The sequence below is a fragment of the Coregonus clupeaformis genome, unplaced genomic scaffold (genome assembly GCF_020615455.1).
Source record: "Coregonus clupeaformis isolate EN_2021a unplaced genomic scaffold, ASM2061545v1 scaf0040, whole genome shotgun sequence".
NCBI classification, from domain to species: Eukaryota; Metazoa; Chordata; class Actinopteri; order Salmoniformes; family Salmonidae; genus Coregonus; species Coregonus clupeaformis.
In genome coordinates this window covers 460,470-483,796 of record NW_025533495.1, presented here as the reverse complement: position 1 = coordinate 483,796, position 23,327 = coordinate 460,470, and the positions used below count along the sequence as shown (strand labels likewise).

General features: G+C 42.4%; 1 pseudogene; it reads right to left on the bottom strand.

Annotated features, from left to right (window-relative positions):
• Positions 1-294: 294 nt before the first annotated feature.
• The window catches only part of LOC123483181, a 29,636-nt pseudogene continuing 6,603 nt past the window's right edge, over positions 295-23,327 (bottom strand).

Below are 23,327 nucleotides of genomic sequence, written 5' to 3'. Positions count from 1 at the left end.
AGTGTGTGTGTGTCCAGTTAGTGTGTGTGAGTGTGTTCAGTGTGTGTGTGTGTCCAGTGTGTGTGTGTGTCCAGTGTGTGTGTGTGTGTGTGTGTGTGGACAAATACACACAAAGGACACACACACACTGGACACACACACACACACACACACACACACACACACACACACACACAGTCTTTATATAACTTAGTCCAAGTGGTGGTCAGAATGTTTGTCTTAACTAGCCTGATAACTCCAACATGTCTGATATGAACATTGACATAAACCCTCTAAATACTTGAGTTTCTCCAGTCTGCAGTGTGGATCCTCCAGTCCAGCAGAGAGCAGTCTGACTCCTGAGTCTCCTGGGTGATTGTAGCTCAGGTCCAGCTCTCTCAGGTGTGAGGGTTTGACTTCAGAGCTGAGACCAGAGAAGCACAGCCTTCCTCTGTGACTAGACAGCCTGACAGCCTGCAAAGAGTCAAATCATATTAAAACCACACTGCTATTCTTTAGTGGTGAAAATAGTGGCAGTATATTTTTTTCAACATATTCAGATATATCAGTGTCCTGAAACCTGACATATCTATTCGGCAAATTAATGTATCATTATTAGAATTATCATAATATTGCTTGTAGAGAGAAACATGTATAGTACAAATATTTGAGTAGACTGACCAGAGCAGTTTAAAAAGCAGTATCAGTCAAAAGACAGACAGTGAGGTATCAGATTTAGATTGTATTGAGTATACAGTCCACACTATATCTAGTTTGACAGTGAAGATAACATTTTAAATGTGGCTCCATACTCCATCATTTTGGATTTGAGATCAAATGTTTCATATGAGGTGACAGAATATAATGTCACCTTTTATTTGAGGGTATTTTAATACATATCTGTTTCACCGTTTAGAAATGAAAGGACTTTACGTATCTAGTCCCCCTATTTGAAGAAGTCATAAGAATTCTGACCAATTCACTTATAGTGTATTAAAGTAGTCAAAAGTTGAGTATTTGGTTGTAAACTTTTTGGTTGCATTTGCAGTTTGTTTTGGTTGTGTTTTGGGTTATGTTTTGCCCAATAGTAACTGAATGGTGGATGATGACTGGATTCATCTTCTGTCTAAGTGAGTAGATAACATGTTTCTAAACACTAAATGAATCCTGATGATGCCGTGAGTAAGAAAAATCATGAATGAATCATGAATTATAATGAGTTGAGAGAGTTACAGAGGCTACAATAAAACATGCTAACCTCTCACCACTACTAATAACAAGAGGGGGTATGATCCTTGTTCCTCTGTAACTTTCTCATTCATCATCATTCATGATTCATTCATGATTATTCACAATCATGGTAGCATCCACATGAATGTAGAAGTGTTCAGAAACATATTCTATTCTTACTGACAATACAAGTGAAGTGACTCCAAAATGACAGGACATTATTCACCATTTAGTTTCTATTGGGAAAAATATCATCCAAAACACAACCAAAACAAACTGCAAATGCATTCAACAAGTTTGTAGAATCACAAGCTTGATGTAATCACTGCAGGTAAGGAATTGGTACAAATTCTAAACTTATGACTACTTTAATACAATATATGAATATGTCCAAATTATTACGACTTTTTCAAATGGGAGAACTGGACACATAAAGTGCTTTCATTTCTAAACAGTAACACAGATATGTATGAAAATACCCTCAATTAAAAGGTGACATTCTGTACTGTCGCCTAATATGAAACATTCTATCTCAAATCCAAAAGGCTGGAGCATAGCACCAAATGTAAAACGGTAAGCTTCACTGTCCAAACACATATGGTGTGGACTATGTGTGCCTGGTAAACACATGTGGATCTGGTGAACAGTTATCACTTGTTGACCAACTACAGGAATACTGACCTCAGAGTCTCCAGTTTACAGTGGGGATTCCCCAGTCCAGCAGAGAGCAGCTCCACTCCTGAATCCTTCAGGTCATTGTTACTCAGATCCAGCTCTCTAGGTGTGAGGGTTTGACTTCAGAGCTGAGACCAGAGAAGCACAGCCTTCCTCTGTGACTAGACAGCCTGACAGCCTGCAAAGAGTCAAATCATATTAAAACCACACTGCTATTCTTTGGTGGTGAAAATAGTGGCAGTATATTTTTTCAACATATTCAGATATATCAATGTCCTGAAACCTGACATATCTATTCATAAATTAACGTATCATTATTTGAAATTATCAAAGTATTGCTTGTAGAGAGAAAAATGCATATTACAAATATTTGAGTAGACTGACCAGAGCAGTTTAAAAAGCAGTATCAGTCAAAAGACAGACAGTGAGGTATCAGATTTAGATTGTATTGAGTATACAGTCCACACCATATCTATTTTGACAGATAAGCTAACATTTGAAATGAAAGGACTTTATGTATCTAGTCCCCTATTTGAAGAAGTCATATGTATTCTGACCAATTCACTTATAGTGTATTAAAGTAGTCAAAAGTTTAGTATTTGGTCCCAAACTCGTTGGTTGCATTTGCAGTTTGTTTTGGTTGTGTTTTGGGTTATGTTTTGCCCGATAGTAACTGAATGGTGGATGATGACTGGAGTAATTTTCTGTCTAAGTGAGTTGATAACATGTTACTAAACACTACTAAATTAATCCTGATAATGCCATGATTAATAAAAATCATGAATGAATCATGAACAATTATGAGTGAGAAAGTTACAGAGGATACAACAAAACATGCTAACCTCTCACCATTACCAATAACAGAGGGGGTATGATCCTTGTTCCTCTGTAACTTTCTCATTCATCATCATTCACGATTCATTCATGATTATTCATAATCATGGTAGCATCCACATGGATGTAGATGTGTTCAGAAACATCTTCTATTCTTACTGACAATACAAGTGAAGTGACTCCAAAATGACAGGACATTATTCACCATTCAGTTTCTATTGGGAAAACATCATCCAAAACACAACCAAAACCAACTGCAAATGCATTCAACAAGTTTGTAGAATCACAAGCTTGATGTAATCACTGCAGGTAAGGAATATGGGACCAAATACTAAAATTTTGACTAAATTAATCCTAGTTTGTGTGTTTGTGTGTCCAGTGTGTGCCTGTGTCCAGTGTGTGTGTGTACAGTGTGTGTGTCCAGCGTGTGTGTGTGTCCAGTGTGTGTGTGTGTTTGTGTGTCCAGGTTGTTTGTGTGTCCAATGTGTGTGCCAGTGTGTGTGTGCGTCCGGTGTGTGTGTGTCCAGGTTGTGTGTGTGTCCAGTGTGTGTTTGTCCAGTGTGTGAGTGTGTCCAGTGTGTGTGAACCAAAACAAACTGCAAATGTATTCAACAAGTTTGTAGAATCACAAGCTTGATGTAATCACTGCAGGTAAGGAATATGGGACCAAATACTAAACTTATGACTACTTTAATACAATATAAGGGAATATGTCCAAATTATTAAGACTTTTTCAAATGGGAGAACTGGACACATAAAGTGCTTTCATTTCTAAACAGTAACACAGATATGTATGAAAATGCTCTCAAATAAAATGTGACATTATATACTGTCACTTAATATGAAACCTTCTATCTCAAATCCAAATTGCTGGAGCATAGCACCAAATGTAAAACTGTAAGCTTCACTGTCCAAACACATATGGTGTGGACTATGTGTGCCTGGTAAACACATGTGGATCTAGTGAACAGTTATCACTTGTTGACCAACTACAGGAATACTGACCTCAGAGTCTCCAGTTGACAGTGGGGATTCCCCAGTCCAGCAGAGAGCAGCTTCACTCCTGAATCCTTCAGGTCATTGTTACTCAGATCCAGCTCTCTAGGTGTGAGGGGTTTGACTTCAGAGCTGAGACCAGAGAAGCACAGCCTTCCTCTGTGACTAGACAGCCTGACAGCCTGCAAAGAGTCAAATCATATTAAAATCACACTGCTATTCTTTGGTGGTGAAAATAGTGGCAATATATTTTTTCCAACATATTCAGATATATCAGTGTCCTGAAACCTGACATATCTATTCTTAAATTAATGTATCATTATTTGAAATTATCAAATTATTGCTTGTAGATAGAAAAATGTATTGTACAAATATTTGAGTAGACTGACCAGACCATTTTAAAAAGCAGTATCAGTCAAAAGACAGACAGTGAGGTATCAGATTTAGATTGACTTTATGTATCTAGTCCCCCATTTGAAGAAGTCAAAAAAGTATTCTGACCAATTCACTTACAGTGGGGAAAAAAAAGTATTTAGTCAGCCACCAATTGTGCAAGTTCTCCCACTTAAAAAGATGAGAGAGGCCTGTAATTTTCATCATAGGTACACGTCAACTATGACAGATAAAATGAGAAAAAAAAATCCAGAAAATCACATTGTAGGATTTTTATGAATTTATTTGCAAATTATGGTGGAAAATAAGTATTTGGTCAATAACAAAAGTTTCTCAATACTTTGTTATTGACCCTTTGTTGGCAATGACACAGGTCAAACGTTTTCTGTAAGTCTTCACAAGGTTTTCACACACTGTTGCTGGTATTTTGGCCCATTCCTCCATGCAGATCTCCTCCAGAGCAGTGATGTTTTGGGGCTGTCGCTGGGCAACACAGACTTTCAACTCCCCTCCAAAGATTTTCTATGGGGTTGAGATCTGGAGACTGGCTAGGCCACTCCAGGACCTTGAAATGCTTCTTACGAAGCCACTCCTTCGATTGCCCGGGCGGTGTGTTTGGGATCATTGTCATGCTGAAAGACCCAGCCACGTTTCATCTTCAATGCCCTTGCTGATGGAAGGAGGTTTTCACTCAAAATCTCACGATACATGGCCCCATTCATTCTTTCCTTTACACGGATCAGTCGTCCTGGTCCCTTTGCAGTAAAACAGCCCCAAAGCATGATGTTTCCACCCCCATGCTTCACAGTAGGTATGGTGTTCTTTGGATGCAACTCAGCATTCTTTGTCCTCCAAACACGACGAGTTGAGTATTTACCAAAAAGTTATATTTTGGTTTCATCTGACCATATGACATTCTCCCAATCCTCTTCTGGATCATCCAAATGCACTCTAGCAAACTTCAGACGGGCCTGGACATGTACTGGCTTAAGCAGGGGACACGTCTGGCACTGCAGGATTTGAGTCCCTGGCAGCGTAGTGTGTTACTGATGGTAGGCTTTGTTACTTTGGTCCCAGCTCTCTGCAGGTCATTCACTAGGTCCCCCGTGTGGTTCTGGGATTTTTGCTCACCGTTCTTGTGATCATTTTGACCCCACGGGGTGAGATCTTGCGTTGAGCCCCAGATCGAGGGAGATTGTCAGTGGTCTTGTATGTCTTCCATTTCCTAATAATTGCTCCCACAGTTGATTTCTTCAAACCAAGCTGCTTACCTATTGCAGATTCAGTCTTCCCAGCCTGGTGCAGGTCTACAATTTTGTTTCTGGTGTCCTTTGACAGCTCTTTGGTCTTGGCCATAGTGGAGTTTGGAGTGTGACTGTTTGAGGTTGTGGACAGGTGTCTTTTATACTGATAACAAGTTCAAACAGGTGCCATTAATACAGGTAAGGAGTGGAGGACAGAGGAGCCTCTTAAAGAAGAAGTTACAGGTCTGTGAGAGCCAGAAATCTTGCTTGTTTGTAGGTGACCAAACACTTATTTCCCACCATAACTTGCAAATAAATTCATTAAAAATCCTACAATATGATTTTCTGGATTTTTTTTCTCAATTTGTCTGTCATAGTTGACGTGTACCTATGATGAAAATTACAGGCCTCTCTCATATTTTTAAGTGGGAGAACTTGCACAATGTGGTGGCTGACTAAATACTTTTTTCCCCCACTGTATTGTGTATTAAAGTAGTCAAAAGTTGAGTATTTGGTCCCAAACTCGTTGGTTGCATTTGCAGTTTGTTTTGGTTGTGTTTTGGGTTATGTTTTGCCCGATAGTAACTGAATGGTGGATGATGACTGGAGTAATTTTCTGTCTAAGTGAGTAGATAACATGTTTCTAAACACTACTAAATTAATCCTGATGATGCCATGATTAAGAATAATCATGAATGAATCATGAATAATAATGAGTGAGAGAGTTACAGAGGCTACAATAAAACATGCTAACCTCTCACCACTACTAATAACAGAGGGGGTATGATCCTTGTTCCTCTGTAACTTTCTCATTCATCATCATTCACGATTCATTCATGATTATTCATAATCATGGTATCATCCACATGAATGTAGAAGTGTTCAGAAACATCTTCTATTCTTACTGACAATACAAGTGAAGTGACTCCAAAATGACAGGACATTATTCACCATTCAGTTTCTATTAGGAAAACATCATCCAAAACACAACCAAGACAAACTGCAAATGCATTCAACAAGTTTGTAGAATCACAAGCTTGATGTAATCACTGCAGGTAAGGAATATGGGACCAAATACTAAACTTTGGACTAAATTAATTTGTCCAAATACTTATTACTTTTTCAAATGGGAGAACTAGATACATTAAGTGCTTTCATTTCTAAACAGTAAAACAGGTATGTATGAATACCCTCAAATAAAAAGTGACATTCTGTACTGTTGCCTAATATGAAACAATTTCAAATCCCAAATTGCTGGAGCATAGCACCAAATGTAAAACTGTAAGCTTCACTGTCCAAACACATATGATGTGGACTATGTGTGCCTGGTAAACACATGTGGATCTGGTGAACAGTTTCACTTGTTGACCAACTACAGGAATACTGACCTCAGAGTCTCCAGTTTACAGTGGGGATTCCCCAGTCCAGCAGAGAGCAGCTTCACTCCTGAATCCTTCAGGTCATTGTTACTCAGATCCAGCTCTCTCAGGTTTGAGGGGTTTGAACTGAGAGCTGAGGCCAACGGTTCACAGGATGTGTCTGTGAGTTTACAGCCAGTGAGCCTGTCAACAGAGTAAATACCATGAGGGACAGGTCGTATTAAAATGTTACATTTAGCTTTTAAGTTACCCCTGCACTAATAATGTGAACACTGTGTATAGTTGTCTCAATGCTACAACTTTTCTGATCCCGTTTATATTACAGTTTGTTTAAGACTTTTCAGCTGATAGAAAGTTTAGTCAGCCAATGAAAATATTGTTGTTCTTACATACAGTAAAGTTTGGTCTGAGGGATAGTCACATGAGTATTTACAGAGCCAGTCAGCCAATAAAAATGCTGCTGTAACTACAATGTATTTTGGTGTGGGATATTTCCATGAATACTTACAGAGCTTTCCTGCAGCCTCTCACAGCTGGGAGCAGTCTCCTACGACCCTCCTCTGATGTCTTGTATACCTTCAGGTCAAACACATCCAGAACCTCCTCTGATATCTGTAGCATGTGGGCCAGTGCTGAACACTGAGAAAGTGTGAGGTTTTGGATCTCTTCTCTGACCTCAAGTACGCTTGGATTTCCTCTTGTACTGAATGGTCTTTCATCTCTATAAGACAGTGGAAGAGATTGATGTACCTCTCAGGGGAGATGTTCTTCCTCTGCATCACCTTAAGGGATCGGATTGTTTTCTGGACGCTGTCTGGACTGCTTTCTGTCTGTGACACCAGACCTCGTAGGGAGTTTCTGATTGGACTCCAGTGACATGCCATGAAGGAATCGGACAAAGAGGTCCAGGTGTCCGTTCTTGCTCTCCAAGGCTTTATCCACGGTACTCTTCAGCAGCTCATGCAAGGTTAGCTCTTCAGATGCAGCTCTAGACTTTCTCTTGAGGAAGGGCTTCAGTGCATCCATGTCCTTGGTTGTGTAACAATGGTACATGTAGACAGCTGAGAGAAACTCCTGAATGCTCAGATGAACAAAGCAGTACACCACTCTCTGAAATAACACAGACTCTTCTTTAAAGATTTGTGTGCACACTCCTGAGTACACTGAGGCGTCTTTGACATCAATGCCACACTCTTTCAGGTCTTCTTCATAGAACATGAGATTACCCTTCTCCAGATTTTCAAACGCCAGCTTCCCCAGCTTCAGAAGAATTTCCTTATCTGACTCCATGAGCTCCTGTTGATCCATCTCATCTCTTCCATGATATTTCTGGTTCTTCAGGCTGGTCTGAATGAGCAGGAAGTGTATTGACATCTCAGTCAGAGTCGTGGGCATCTCTCTCCTCTTGTCTGTACTCAACATGTGTTCAAGGACTATTGCAGAAATCCAACAGAACACTGGCATGTGGCACATGATGTGGAGGCTCCTTGATGTCTTTATGTGTGAGATGATTCTGCTGGCCAGGTCCTGATCACTGAATCTCTTCCTGAAGTACTCCTCCTTCTGTGGGTCATTGAACCCTCGTACCTCTGTCACCTGGTCAACACACTTAGGGGGGATCTGATTGGTTGCTGCTGGTCGGGAGGTTATCCATAGGAGAGCAGAGGGAAGCAGATTCCCCTTGATGAGGTTTGTCAGCAGAACATCGACAGACGATGTCTGGGTGACATCAGACACCTTTTCATTGTGCTGGAAATCCAACGGAAGTCTGCTTTCATCCAAACCATCAAAGATGAACATAGCTTTACAGGCAGTGAGTTTCTTTGCATTGCCTATGTCTAGTTCTGTGTGGAAGCCATTTAAAAGTCTGAGAAGACTGTACTGAGATCTTTAATCAAGTTCAGCTCTCGGAAAGGAAGCACAAATATGATATCCACATCTTGGTTCGCCTTCTCTTCAGCCCAGTCTAGGATGAACTTCTGCACAGAGACTGTTTTTCCGATGCCAGCGATGCCCTTCGTCAGCACAGTTCTGATGCTTCTCTCTTGGCCTGGTAAGGGTTTAAAGATGTCATTGCAGTGGATTGCTGTGTCATGTGAGGTTGGTGTCCTGGATGCTGTCTCTAGCTGCCACACCTCATGTTCATTGTTAACCCCTTCACTCTCTCCCTCTGTGATGTAGAGCTCTGTGTAAATCCTGTTGAGGGGAGTTTGGTTCCCTGCTTTTTCCATGCCTTCTATCACACATGCATACCTCCTTTTCAGACTGTCTTTATGGTTTACTATAGCTCTCTGCAGGCTGTCATCCACTACAAGGGAAGAGGAAAAATCATGTGTATCAGAAACATTCATTGACAGGATGTAAAGTGGGCCTTCCACAACTACAGTAACTTCTATTATCTCATAATATTGTAGTTACCTACTGTAAATCATATTAAGGTATTGACTTGGCCCACGTGTGCAAGTGGTCTTACTGTTTTCAGAGCCTCGTGTTTTATTGGGTTGACTCAGCTGCTGTAGTACAGGCCGTGTTCTGGATCTCTTTCTACACTGAGGACAGTCATAGTCTCCTGAAGGAGCAGGTTTCTCCCAGTATCTGGTGATGCACTGTCTGCAGAACCTGTGTCCACAGGTGATAGAGACTGGATCCCTCAGCACCTGCTGACACACTGCACGCCTGGACTGATCCTCTAACAGAGTAGACCTTCCACTACAGAGATAAAGGAGAGAGAGATTGTAGATGTTAATACTGTTCATAGACAGACAGCTGGGAACAGAATACTCTGCTCTCTGAGTGGTAGTAGCCTCTGGAATAGATAACATGTCCACAGTGGTATTACTAAACTATATGAACTCAGAAGGTTGTAGAAACATGTCCACGGTGTTATTACTAAACTATATGAACTCAGAAGGGTGTAGAAACATGTCCACAGTGGTATTATTAAAAATATATGAACTCAGGTAGTAGAAACATGTCCACAGTGGTATTACTAAACTATATGAACTCAGAAGGTTGTAGAAACATGTCCACAGTGGTATTACTAAACTATATGAACTCAGAAGGTTGTAGAAACATGTCCACAGTGGTATTACTAAACTATATGAACTCAGAAGGTTGTAGAAACATGTCCACAGTGGTATTACTAAACTATATGAACTCAGAAGGTTGTAGAAACATGTCCACAGTGGTATTACTAAACTATATGAACTCAGAAGGTTGTAGAAACATGTCCACAGTGGTATTACTAAACTATATGAACTCAGGTAGTAGAAACATGTCCACAGTGGTATTACTAAACTATATGAACTCAGGTAGTAGAAACATGTCCACAGTGGTATTACTAAAATATCCTACAGACACCCGACAAGTCCCAAATCCCCGTCATTCGCATGAGGAAAAGACGGAGATATCGTGGACGTAGGTCGGGGTGCCTTGTAAGGATCAGACGGCGAGCGAGTAAACTGCCTCTGCCATCAATCCTATTAGCCAATCTTCAATCATTAGAGAACAAATTGGATGACCTAAGATTACGGTTATCCTACCAACGGGACATTAAAAACTGTAATATCTTATGTTTCAATGAGTCGTGGCTGAACGACGACATGGACAACATACAGCTAGCGGGCTATCGCTACATCGGCAGGATAGAACGGCTGACTCCCGTAAGACAAGGGGTGGCGGTCTGTGTATATTTGTAGACAACAGCTGGTGAACAAAATCAAATACTAAGGAAGTCTCGAGGTTTTGCTCGCCTGAGGTAGAGTATCTTATGATAAGCTGTAGACCACACTATTTACCAAGAGAGTTTTCATCTATATTTTTCATAGCTGTCTATTTACCACCACAAACCAATGCTGGCATTAAGATTGCACTGAATGAGCTGTATAAGGCCATAAGTGAACAGGAAAACACTCATCCAGAGGCAGCGCTCCTAGTGGCCGGGGACTTTAATGCAGGGAAACTTAAATCCGTTCTACCTAATTTCTACCAGCATGTTAAATGTGCAACCAGAGGAAAAAATACTCTAGACCACCTTTACTCCACACACAGAGACGCATACAAAGACCTCCCTCGCCCTCCATTTGGCAAATCTGACCATAACTTTATCCTCCTGATTCCTGCTTATAAGCAAAAACTAAAGCAGGAAGCACCAGTGACTCGGTCAATAAAGAAGTGGTCAGATAACGCAGATGCTAAGCTACAGGACTGTTTTGCTAGCACAGACTGGAACATGTTCCCGGATTCTTCAGATAGCATTGAGGAGTACACCACATCAGTCACTGGCTTCATCAATAAGTGCATCGATGAAGTTGTCCCCACAGTGACCGTACGTACATACCCCAACCAGAAGCCATGGATTACAGGCAACATCCGCACTGAGCTAAAGGGTAGAGCTGCCGCTTTCAAGGAGCGGGACTCTAACCCGGACGCTTATAAGAAATCCCGCTATGCCCTCCGACGAACCATCAAACAGACAAAGATTCAATACAGGACTAAGATTGAATCGTACTACACCGGCTCTGACCGGCTCTGATGTGGCAGGGCTTGAAAACTATTACAGACTACAAAGGGAAGCACAGCCGCGAGCTGCCCAGTGACACAAGACTTCCAGACGAGCTAAACCACTTCTATGCTCGCTTCGAGGCAAGCAACACTGAAGCATGCATGAGAGCACCAGCTGTTCCGGATGACTATGTGATCACGCTCTCCGTAGCCGATGTGAGTAAGACTTTTAAGCAGGTCAACATTCACAAGGCCACAGGGCCAGACAGATTACCAGGACGTGTACTCCGAGCATGTGCTGACCAACTGGCAAGTGTCTTCACTGACATTTTCAACATGTCCCTTACTGAGTCTGTAATACCAACATGTTTCAAGCAGACCACCATAGTCCCCTTGCCCAAGGACACTAAGATAACCTGCCTAAATGACTACCGACCTGTAGCACCGACGTCTGTAGCCATGAAGTGATTTTAAAGGCTGGTCATGGCTCACATAAACACCATTATCCCAGAAACCCTAGACCCACTCCAATGTGCATACCGCCCCAACAGACCACAGATGATGCAATCTCTATTGCACTCCACACCTGGACAAGAGGAACACCTACGTGAGCATGCTATTAATTGACTACAGCTCAGCATTCAACACCTTAGTGCCCTCAAAGCTCATCACTAAGCTAAGGATCCTGGGACTAAACACCTCCCTCTGCAACTGGATCCTGGACTTCCTGACGGGCCGCCCCCAGGTGGTAAGGGTAGGTAACAACACATCTGCCACGCTGATCCTGAACACAGGGGCCACTCAGGAGTGCGTGCTCAGTCCCCTCCTGTACTCCCTGTTCACCCATGACTGCATGGCCAGGCACGACTCCAACACCATCATTAAGTTTGCCGACGACACAACAGTGGTAGGCCTGATCACCAACAACGATGAGACAGCCTATAGGGAGGAGGTTAGAGACCTGGCCATGTGGTGCCAGGATAACAACCTCTCCCTCAACGTGACCAAGACAAAGGAGATGATTGTGGACTACAGGAAAAAAAAGAGGACTGAGCACGCCACCATTCTCATCGACGGGCTGTAGTGGAACAGATTGAGAGCTTCAAGTTCCTTGGTGTCCACATCACCAACAAACTATCATGGTTGAAACACACCAAGACAGTCGTGGAAGAGGGCACGACAAAGCCTATTCCCCCTCAGGAGACTGAAAAGATTTGGCATGGGTCCTTAGATCCTCAAAAAATTCTACAGCTGCACCATCGAGAGCATCCTGACTGGTTGCATCACCGCCTGGTATGGCAACTGCTTGGCCTCTGACCGCAAGGCACTACAGAGGGTAGTGCGTACGGCCCAGTACATCACTGGGGCAAAGCTTCCCTGCCATCCAGGACCTCTATACCAGGCGGTGTCAGAGGAAGGCCCTCAAAATCGTCAAAGACTCCAGCCAGCCTAGTCATAGACTGTTCTCTCTGCTACCGCACGGCAAGCGGTACCGGAGTGCCAAGTCTAGGTCCAAAAGACTTCTCAACAGCTTCTACCCCCAAGCCATAAGACTCCTGAACAGCTAACCATGGCTACCCGGACTATTTGCACTGCCCCCCACCTCATCCTTTTTACCCTGCTGCTACTCTGTTAAGTATTTATGCATAGTCACTTTAACTCTACCCACATGTACATATTACCTCAACTACCTCAACTAGCCGGTGCCCCGCACATTGACTCTGCAACGGTACCCCCCTGTATATATAGCCTCCCTACTGTCACTTTATTTTACTTCTGCTCTTTTTTTTATCAACACTTTTTTGTTGTTGTTTTATTCTCTACTTTTTTGTTTAAAATAAATGCACTGTTGGTTAAGGGCTGTAAGTAAGCATTTCACTGTAATGTCTGCACCTGTTGTATTCGGCGCATGTGACCAATACAATTTGATTTGATTTGATTTGATTTGAGCTATGATGAGGATGATGTGTTGAGCTATGATGAGGATGATGTGTTGAGGTATGATGAGGATGATGTGTTGATGTATGATGAGGATGATGTGTTGATGTATGATGAGGATGATGTGTTGAGGTATGATGAGGATGATGTGTTGAGCTATGATGAGGATGATGTGTTGATGTATGATGAGGATGATGTGTTGATGTATGATGAGGATGATGTGTTGAGGTATGATGAAGATGATGTGTTGAGGTATGATGTGTTGAGTTATGATGAGGTGATGTGTTGAGCTATGATGAGGATAATGTGTTGAGGTATGATGAGGATGATGTGTTGATGTATGATGAGGATGATGTGTTGAGCTATGATGAGGATGATGTGTTGAGGTATGATGAGGATGATGTGTTGATGTATGATGAGGATGATGTGTTGATGTATGATGAGGATGATGTGTTGAGGTATGATGAGGATGATGTGTTGAGCTATGATGAGGATGATGTGTTGATGTATGATGAGGATGATGTGTTGAGGTATGATGAGGATGATGTGTTGAGGTATGATGAGGATGATGTGTTGAGCTATGATGAGGATGATGTGTTGAGGTATGATGAGGATGATGTGTTGAGGTATGATGCGGCTAATCAGCTTGATACAATACATTCTGAGGTAGAGCCTATACTGATTGAGGACAGTGTCAGTGGGGACGAGGATCAGGATATAGATCTTCAAGATAGGTTTCTCACAGCCTTTTACAGGGCTCTGAAAGCCAGAGAGGTCCAGTTACACACATGTATGGTTGCTTTGCTAAAATGTCGGTACATCCAAGACATAGCCTTCTGAAAGAAAAACACGTCAAATTTGATAAGCAGCAATCTGATTAAAAAACGCCCAAACAAAGGATATATAGCCGTATGTAACATGGATACTTCTAGAATAGCCCTAGAACTAAGCTCATTAATCAAACAAATGAAGGATCTAGGACCAACCCCTACACAACAACACACACCTCCTTTAACTCATTACAAATGAGGACACATTATCACAGGTACTCCCAGAACTTAGCTCCTTAATTAAACAAATTTACTGAGCTAACCCCACCCTTAAATTAGACAACCCCCAACCTCACGTATATGGTGTCCTACACTGCCCTATCTGTAAAGGGCCTTTGAAAAGCAGAAACCCAGAAGTGGCTCAAGAATTGGAACATGAGTGCTACCTTCAACCATCAGATGAAGATGAACATTCAGAGAAATGTGTGTTTATGACTTTGAGAGTAATCAGCAATCAGGGTTTCATCTGCCTATTTCTGTATCTACCATGACTTTCAAGGGTGAAAAGTGGTCGGCAGAGGACCCCAATGGTGCACTACTCTTTCTGAAACATTTCTGAAAACCCCAGTACAAAAACTTCACTTTTATAGCTCACAATTCTAGATCCTATTATTCATATCTTCTTTCGAATCCCTTGATCAAATCAAATCAAATTGTATTTGTCACATGCGCCAAATACAGCAGGTGTAGACCTTACAGTGAAATGCTTAATTACAAGCCCTTAACCAACAATGCAGCTTTAAGAAAAAAAAGTGTTAAGAAAGTATTTAGTAAAATAAACTGAAGTAAAAAAATAAAAAAATTTTTAACTAATAATTAAGGAGCAACAATAAAATAACAGTAGTGAGGCTATATACAGGGGGGTACCGGTACAGAGTCAATGGGAAATAACAGTAGGGAGGCTATATACAGGGGGGGCACGGTACAGAGTCAATGGGAAATAACAGTAGGGAGGCTATATACAGGGGTACCGGTACAGAGTCAATGGGAAATAACAGTAGGGAGGCTATATACAGGGGGTACCGGTACAGAGTCAATGGGAAATAACAGTAGGGAGGCTATATAGGGGGTACCGGTACAGAGTCAATGTGAAATAACAGTAGGGAGGCTATATACGGCTATATACAGGGGGTACGGTACAGAGTCAATGGGGAAATAACAGTAGGGAGGCTATATACAGGGGGTACCGGTACAGAGTCAATGGGAAATAACAGTAGGGAGGCTATATACAGGGGGTACCGGTACAGAGTCAATGGGAAATAACAGTAGGGAGGCTATATACAGGGGGTACCGGTACAGAGTCAATGGGAAATAACAGTAGGGAGGCTATATACAGGGGGTACGGTACAGAGTCAATGGGAAATAACAGTAGAGAGGCTATATACAGGGGTTACCGGTACAGAGTCAATGGGAAATAACAGTAGGGAGGCTATATACAGGGGGTACCGGTACAGAGTCAATGGGAAATAACAGTAGGGAGACTATATACAGGGGGTACCGGTACAGAGTCAATGTGTAATAACAGTAGGGAGGCTATATACAGGGGGTGCCGGTACAGAGTCAATGTGTAATAACAGTAGGGGGCTATATACAGGGGTACCGGTACAGAGTCAATGAAATAACAGTAGAGAGGCTATATACAGGGGGTACCGGTACAGAGTCAATGGGAAATAACAGTAGGAGGCTATATACAGGGGGTACCGGTACAGAGTCAATGGGAAATAACAGTAGGGAGGCTATATACAGGGGGTGCCGGTACAGAGTCAATGTGAAATAACAGTAGGAGGCTATATACAGGGGGTGCCGGTACAGAGTCAATGTGAAATAACAGTAGGGAGGCTATATACAGGGGGTACCGGTACAGAGTCAATGTGAAATAACAGTAGGAGGCTATATACAGGGGTACCGGTACAGAGTCAATGGGAAATAACAGTAGGAGGCTATATATACAGAGGGTACCGGTACAGAGTCAATGTGCAGGGGCACCGGTTAGTCGAGGTAATTGAGGTAATATGTACATGTAGGTAGAGGTAAATGGACTATGGTTAATAAACAGAGAGTAGCAGCAGTGTAAAAATGGGGTAGAAGCTGTTAAGAAGCCTTTTGGACCTAGACTTGGCGCTCCGTACGCTTGCCGTGCGGTAGCAGAGAGAACAGTTTATGACTAGGGTGGCTGGAGTCTTTGACAATTATTTGGGCCTTCCTCTGACACCGCCTGGTATAGAGGTCCTGGATGGCAGGAACCTTGGCCCCAGTGATGTACTGGGCCGTACACACTACCCTCTCTAATGCCAACAAGGTGTTGCACCCAATGTCATAGCCCAAGGTAGTCAAATCTTGTATTTGTAGACCCAGCCTTCAACCAGAGATACATTGACAGTTTAAGTTTCTTGCCCATGAGATTGGCTCAAATGCCAGAGGCATTGGGGTTTTGAAAACTCTGTGAAAGGATGGTTTCCTCATTTCTTCACAACTGAGGAGAATCGACATTATTTTGGATCTTATCCTGGTCCCGAAATGTACAGGTGTGATCAAATGTCTCCCAAAGAGAGAGAGAGAATTCATGACTTAGTATGAGACAGTACGCCATAATACCTTTGATTTCCATAAAGACAGTGAAATTATATTGTGATAATGATGTGGTTATACTCAAGAGAAGGATGCCTCAGATTCAGAGCAGAGGTCATCAAAGATGCATGCATTGACCCCTTGAGTTGTACAACTATTGCATCGGCATGCATGAAAACTTATCGTAGACACTTTTTTACCTCCAGCCTCTATAGCTATTCCAGTCGCCCTGACAACTACTGTAGAAAATACAAGTCATACTCTAATGCTATTCCATCGCCCTGACAACTACCGTGAGACAATACAAGTCATACTCTAATGCTATTCCATCGCCCTGACAACTACTGTAGACAATACAAGTCATACTCTAATGCTATTCCATCGCCCTGACAACTACCGTAGACAATACAAGTCATACTCTAATGCTATTCCATCGCCCTGACAACTACCGTAGACAATACAAGTCATACTCTAATGCTATTCCATCGCCCCTGACAACTACCGTAGACAATACAAGTCATATTCTAATGCTATTCCATCGCCCCTGACAACTACCGTAGACAATACAAGTCATACTCTAATGCTATTCCATCGCCCTGACAACTACCGTAGACAATACAAGTCATACTCTAATGCTATTCCATCGCTCTGACAACTACCGTAGACAATACAAGTCATACTCTAATGCTATTCCATCGCCCTGACAACTACCGTAGACAATACAAGTCATACTCTAATGCTATTCCATTGCCCTGACAACTACCGTAGACAATACAAGTCAGACTCTAATGCTATTCCATCGCCCTGACAACTACCGTAGACAATACAAGTCAGACTCTAGCGGCTCCATTCAATGGTTGGAGAACTTGTCCCAGGCTAAAAACATATTTATTCAACATGCTTTGAATAAAGGTGAAAAAAAGATTGGCCCCTACCATGTAGATGAGTACACACAGATTGTTGAGACAGTGTTTGAGTACAACGGTTGTTTCTTCCATGGTTGTAAATCTTGCTTTCTGCCCCAGGCCATGTGTGTCTGAACCCAGAAGACTTTGGGGGAAATGTACCAGGAGTTCCAAGACAAGTGGTCCTCTTTCCAGGCTGCTGATGGGGTGAAAGGGGAAGGTGATGTGGGAGTACGAGGGACAGAACTCACAAGGTCTGATCCTCATGTTCCAGCTTTCCTTTCCACCTTTGACCCCAACCCCTGGAGCCCCACCAGGCCTTGTTTGGGGGTCGTACCAATGCTTTGACCTTACGTTATATAGCTGATGAGGAAATTGGATATATAGATTATACTTCCCTTTATCCTCATGTAATGAGTTCCTCTTGTTATCCTTTGGGACATCCTGAAATTATTCACTGTGACTTTGACTTACCGCAAAACTATTTTGCTTTGATAAAAGCAACTGTTTACCCTGCCGGGGGCTTGTTTTTGTCAGTGTTGCCTTACAAAGGACCTCAAGGAAAACGTTTCTTTCCCCTTCACCTGCAGTGAAAACAACAACCAGGAAAAGCCTTGTGATCATTCAGATCAAGAAAGAGCCCTGACCGGTGTATGGGTCACCGTTTCATTCTCATTCAAGGCTATAGAGAAGGGGCATCGTGTGGCCAAAATCTTTGAAGTGTGGAACTTTCCCAGGAAACCAGAGAAGCATTATGTTAACAACATCTATCATTAAAGATCCCGAAGAATTTATGGGATTGGTTTTTTCAGACCAATCTGACATTTCAAATGTTTTGTTCTTGAATCAAGACATAGCTCTGGTGCAATGGAGACGCAACAAGAAGTGGGTTCTACCCCGAGTAATGGAAACGTGTTTCTTGCAGCATTTACCACGGCCTATGGGCGACTTGAACTACACACCCTCATGGAGCAGCTGCAGAGTCGGGTTCTTTACCATGACACAGACTCTGTGGTCTATGGAAGCAAACCTGGTGATTGGAACCCCCTCTTAGCAACTATCTGGGAGGTTTAACGAGTGAACTCGAAGATGGTGACCATATTACATTTTACATTTTAGTCATTTAGCAGACACTCTTATCCAGAGCGACTTACAGTTAGTGAATACATATTTTTTATACTGGCCCCCGTGGGAATCGAACCCACAACCCTGGCGTTGCAAACGCCATGCTCTATCAACTGAGCTACATCCCTGCCGGCCATTCCCTCCCCTACCCTGGACGACGCTGGGCCAATTGTAGCGCCACCCATGAGTCTCCCGGTCGCGGCCGGCTGCGACAGAGCCTGGATTCGAACTAGGATCTCTAGTGGCACAGTTAGCACTGCGATGCAGTGCCTTAGACCACTGCGCCACTCAGGAGATCATAGAGTGGTCATCCTGTAGACCCAAACGCTATGCTTTTAGGACTAAACCCAATCACTTAGTGTTGAAAGCCGAAGGCGTGACACAAAACTATGAAAATTCCCTGCGTGTAAACTTGGAATCAATCACACGCTTAGTCGAGGGTTTATAAACGACCGAAATAGTGTTTTAGAAATGTTGAAACTCCTACAAAAAGATTGTTAGGGATTAAAAGGGTTTCCATCTACGTAATGCCCCCACTTACTAACAGATTCCGGGTCGTCTGTGACAAGAGATGACTTTTACCTGACGGCACCACCCTACCCTTTGGTTACTGACTTTATGTTCCAATCCTTTTACCTGACGGGACCACCTTACCCTTTGGTTACTGACTTTATGTTACAATCCTTTTACCTGGACGGGACCACCCTACCCTTTGGTTACTGACTTTATGTTCCAATCCTTTTACCTGACGGGACCACCTTACCCTTTGGTTACTGACTTTATGTTCCAATCCTTTTACCTGACGGGACCACCCTACCCTTTGGTTACTGACTTTATGTTCCAATCCTTTTACCTGACGGGACCACCTTACCCTTTGGTTACTGACTTTATGTTCCAATCCTTTTACCTGACGGGACCACCTTACCCTTTGGTTACTGACTTTATGTTCCAATCCTTTTACCTGACGGGACCACCTTTACCCTTTGGTTACTGACTTTATGTTCCAATCCTTTTACCTGACGGGACCACCTTACCCTTTGGTTACTGACTTTATGTTCCAATCCTTTTACCGACGGGACCACCTTACCCTTTGGTTACTGACTTTATGTTCCAATCCTTTTACCTGACGGGACCACCTTACCCTTTGGTTACTGACTTTATGTTCCAATCCTTGTGTGTCTTAACCCTGAAGATACAATGGATGCTGTAGAAGGTTTTCATCCTAGGTTGCAACTACCATTTTCAGCCTTAATCGCAGGACCATCCAATAGTGGTAAAACTTGTTTTGTAAAAAGGATTTTAGAGAATTCTGAACATGTATTATCTCAGAAACCTGACAATATTGTGTGGTGTTATTCATGTTATCAACTTTTGTATGATGACTTGTGAAGAAAATAAAAATCTAATTTGTTGAAGGAATACCAGCATCCCTATCTGATGATGAATTCTTACTTCCTCATTAAAAAATAAAAATAATAATCTGCTGGTTTTGGATGATATGGTTTTGCCGGTAGTGAACATCCTGAAATAGCTCAAGCTTTTACTCAATATACTCATCATCAAAACTTTTATTACTTGGTTTTGTTCAAAACCCTAGAGACAAACTACAAATAAACATTCTAGCCGTAAATCCTACTTTATGGAAAGCAATGAGGACGCCACCAAAGCTCTGTTTTCTTATTTAATCGTGGATTTAAAATCGGTTGGACACAAAGTGTGATGGCCAATAAAACGTACTTAGTACCTAAACAAGATTTGGATAGATGTTGTTATGGAAACAGGTATCCTGTATGTGTATTTGTTTTCCCTCTCCTTCAGCCCTAATCACAGGTGTCCCTTGTTTTCCTGATTGGTGGTCGTTGGGGTGTCCCACCTGTCCGACATCCGTTCGTCTGCTGATTGCTGAGGTGGACCAATCAGTGGACGTTCCTCAGTCTTGCCCCACCTGTTTCTGTTTTTTTACATTACCATATCGAATCCCCTGGTTTTAACAGCCAGTCAGTTGTGTTTTCTGACAGAGACTCTCTTTCTCTGTGAGTATGGCAACTGTGGTGTCTTGGTTTTGTGTACTCACTCGTTTGCTGTCTAGTCCATATTGGACCTATGTTGTTTGCTGTCTAGTCCATATTGGACCTATGTTGTTTGCTGTCTAGTCCATATTGGACCTATGTTGTTTGCTGTCTAGTCCATATTGGACCTATGTTGTTTGCTGTCTAGTCCATATTGGACCTATGTTGTTTGCTGTCTAGTCCATATTGGACCTATGTTGTTTGCTGTCTAGTCCATATTGGACCTATGTTGTTTGCTGTCTAGTCCATATTGGACCTATGTTGTTTGCTGTCTATTCCATATTGGACCTGTGTTGTTTGCTGTCTAGTCCATATTGGACCTATGTTGTTTGTTTGTTCCTGGGGAAAGGAGGGTTTAGCAGGTGGCCCTTGGGCCTACACTACCCGTAGGACAACCTTGTCTAAACACACTAGTTAGACCTGAGGGGACCACCCACTGTATTTTAGTATGGTTAGCAGTAGCTTAGCGGTTCTTGAGGCAGGCAAGATCAGTTTAGGGGTTTTTGACTTTATTGTTTCATTCCTTGGGTCCAGCTCAGGCCCTTTTTCCCCAAACCGTTTACCGTGTGTTTTATAATTAACATTGTGTTTGACTATAACAGTTGTTTTGTCGGTGTAGTTTGTTCTCACTGTCCCTTGTCAATATTCTAATTCCTGAGTTCTGTTATGGGACTCTGTTCCATCCACCCTAGACTTTTAAAAGCCACGGGGGTTCGTAACACTCAGGCAGAAACCGGAATGTTCTATTCTGGCCAGGCCCATCTTTTCAAAGAAAACACCATTTAATTCTATCTCTACTTGAATGAATTAGGTAGTTTTGTTGTGATCAACCAGGAAATCCTAACAATTCAGGTAAATAACGCACAGTCAGGCAGAAAAGTCTGAATGTTCTATCATAAAGTGAGTCCAATTAGTTTCCCTGGCTGATATTGCTTCTACATAGAAATACTATGAGAGTAAATGAATAGATGCCATTCACTGCTATAAACCTGTCTCCAATATAATCAGCTAGTTTCCACAGACCCACCGCGGACCTTCGCGTGTAAAGGCGTTTATGGTCTGTTTTGGCAACCAGCCCAGATGATCCCAATAATGTAGGTTGCCTAGTAACCGATGCCCTCCTCTGGTATGTTCTATTGTGAACTGTCTGGGACTCCTTGTTGTTTCTCTGTTTACTACTCAAACATATTTCACCGATTAAGTCTAATACGAAATTAACTGCAAATATATTAGCGTAACTAGACTACACAGAACATGGTGGAACCACTGTAAAATGAGTATTTTTATGGTATTAAAACGTGTCCCAGTCCAACATGCCTAGCTCTGCCCACTGGGGCCTGGTTGACGGAGCGCTCTCTGAAAGAAGTCCTCGTATCGTCGTATTCCACCGGATAGAGTTGTCTCATCACACCGGCAGTAGCAGTTCTGTCTCCTCATATTGATCCGTCATCAAGTAGCGTGTCCCCTTCACTGGGTTAGGACGCGCTGTTTGAGAGCGTTGCTCTGAAAGTGCTGCTGCTGCTGTCGGTGCTCTCCCCCGACATGCCCGCTCCAAATAGGCCATTTATCTTTTAATGCAGTCATCTCGCTTTTCATTTCAAGCGTCTTTTTTATCCTTCGCTTGTTTGTAACAATTGCAAAGACATTGGCAACGTTGTATTTGTAGTCCAACTTCGTTGTGAAGTTATCGGCGGTCACAGAGAGACAGATAAAACATGTTGATTTTATGTTTAGTGGAGGTCTTCTGTGCATGAAGAGACGCAGTAGTGAAACAACCCATCTAACGACGCACTTGGCTGTTCTACGAGTGGTCTGAGGCAGTCGGTAAATAATGAGCGTTTTCCAAGTGCACTTTAACTTTAGTAACGATGGTTTTTGGGGAAACAGCTCGGAGATTTAACAATGCTCCTACAAAGGTTCTACTGATAAACTTAGCCTTAAGATGCTTTTGGGAAACCGGGCCCAGACGGTCTCCGTAGGATTTGATTGGACCATGAGTATTTGGACACCTAGGCCTACGTCATTGGATATTCAGTTGACACATGCGTATTCACGCTCAGTTTCCACCTCCGAGAAACAGAAAGGAGCGGAAAGTCTGGGTTTTCTTTTGATGAACGTTTATTGAAAAAGTCTGGTTTTCAGAAGAAGAAAAAAGGTAATTGAAGGTCTCAAAAATAATAGTTTTTATTTAGAACATCACGAAGAACACTGCATCCCAGCTACGGTGCAGAATAGCATTGTTGAGGACCTCAGAACCATTTTGGATGCATTTATGACACACTACAGCGATCCTCTCAGGTTTCATCTTACAAAAAGCAAATAAACGTGGTTGAACATGACCGATCTCAGGGACTTGCTTAACAACTCTGCAGTAATTGAGAATGCATTAGATGCATAAGCTCTGAGTGGATGCTGGAGCATTACCGTGTGAAAGAATTGGGCATGGTCCGGCCAATTGAAGTACCACTGAGCAACAAAGGAGGTTATAAAACAAGGTGATTTCAATACAGCTACATGGTCCCCAGGGTATATGAATATAAAGAGACATGAGACAAAACAATGGACCTGTAGAATGGAATAAGTTATAAGACCTCTATGATTCATTTAATTTGTCAGTTCTACCAGCTAATGTGAGATGTTTAGATGACATAACATTTGA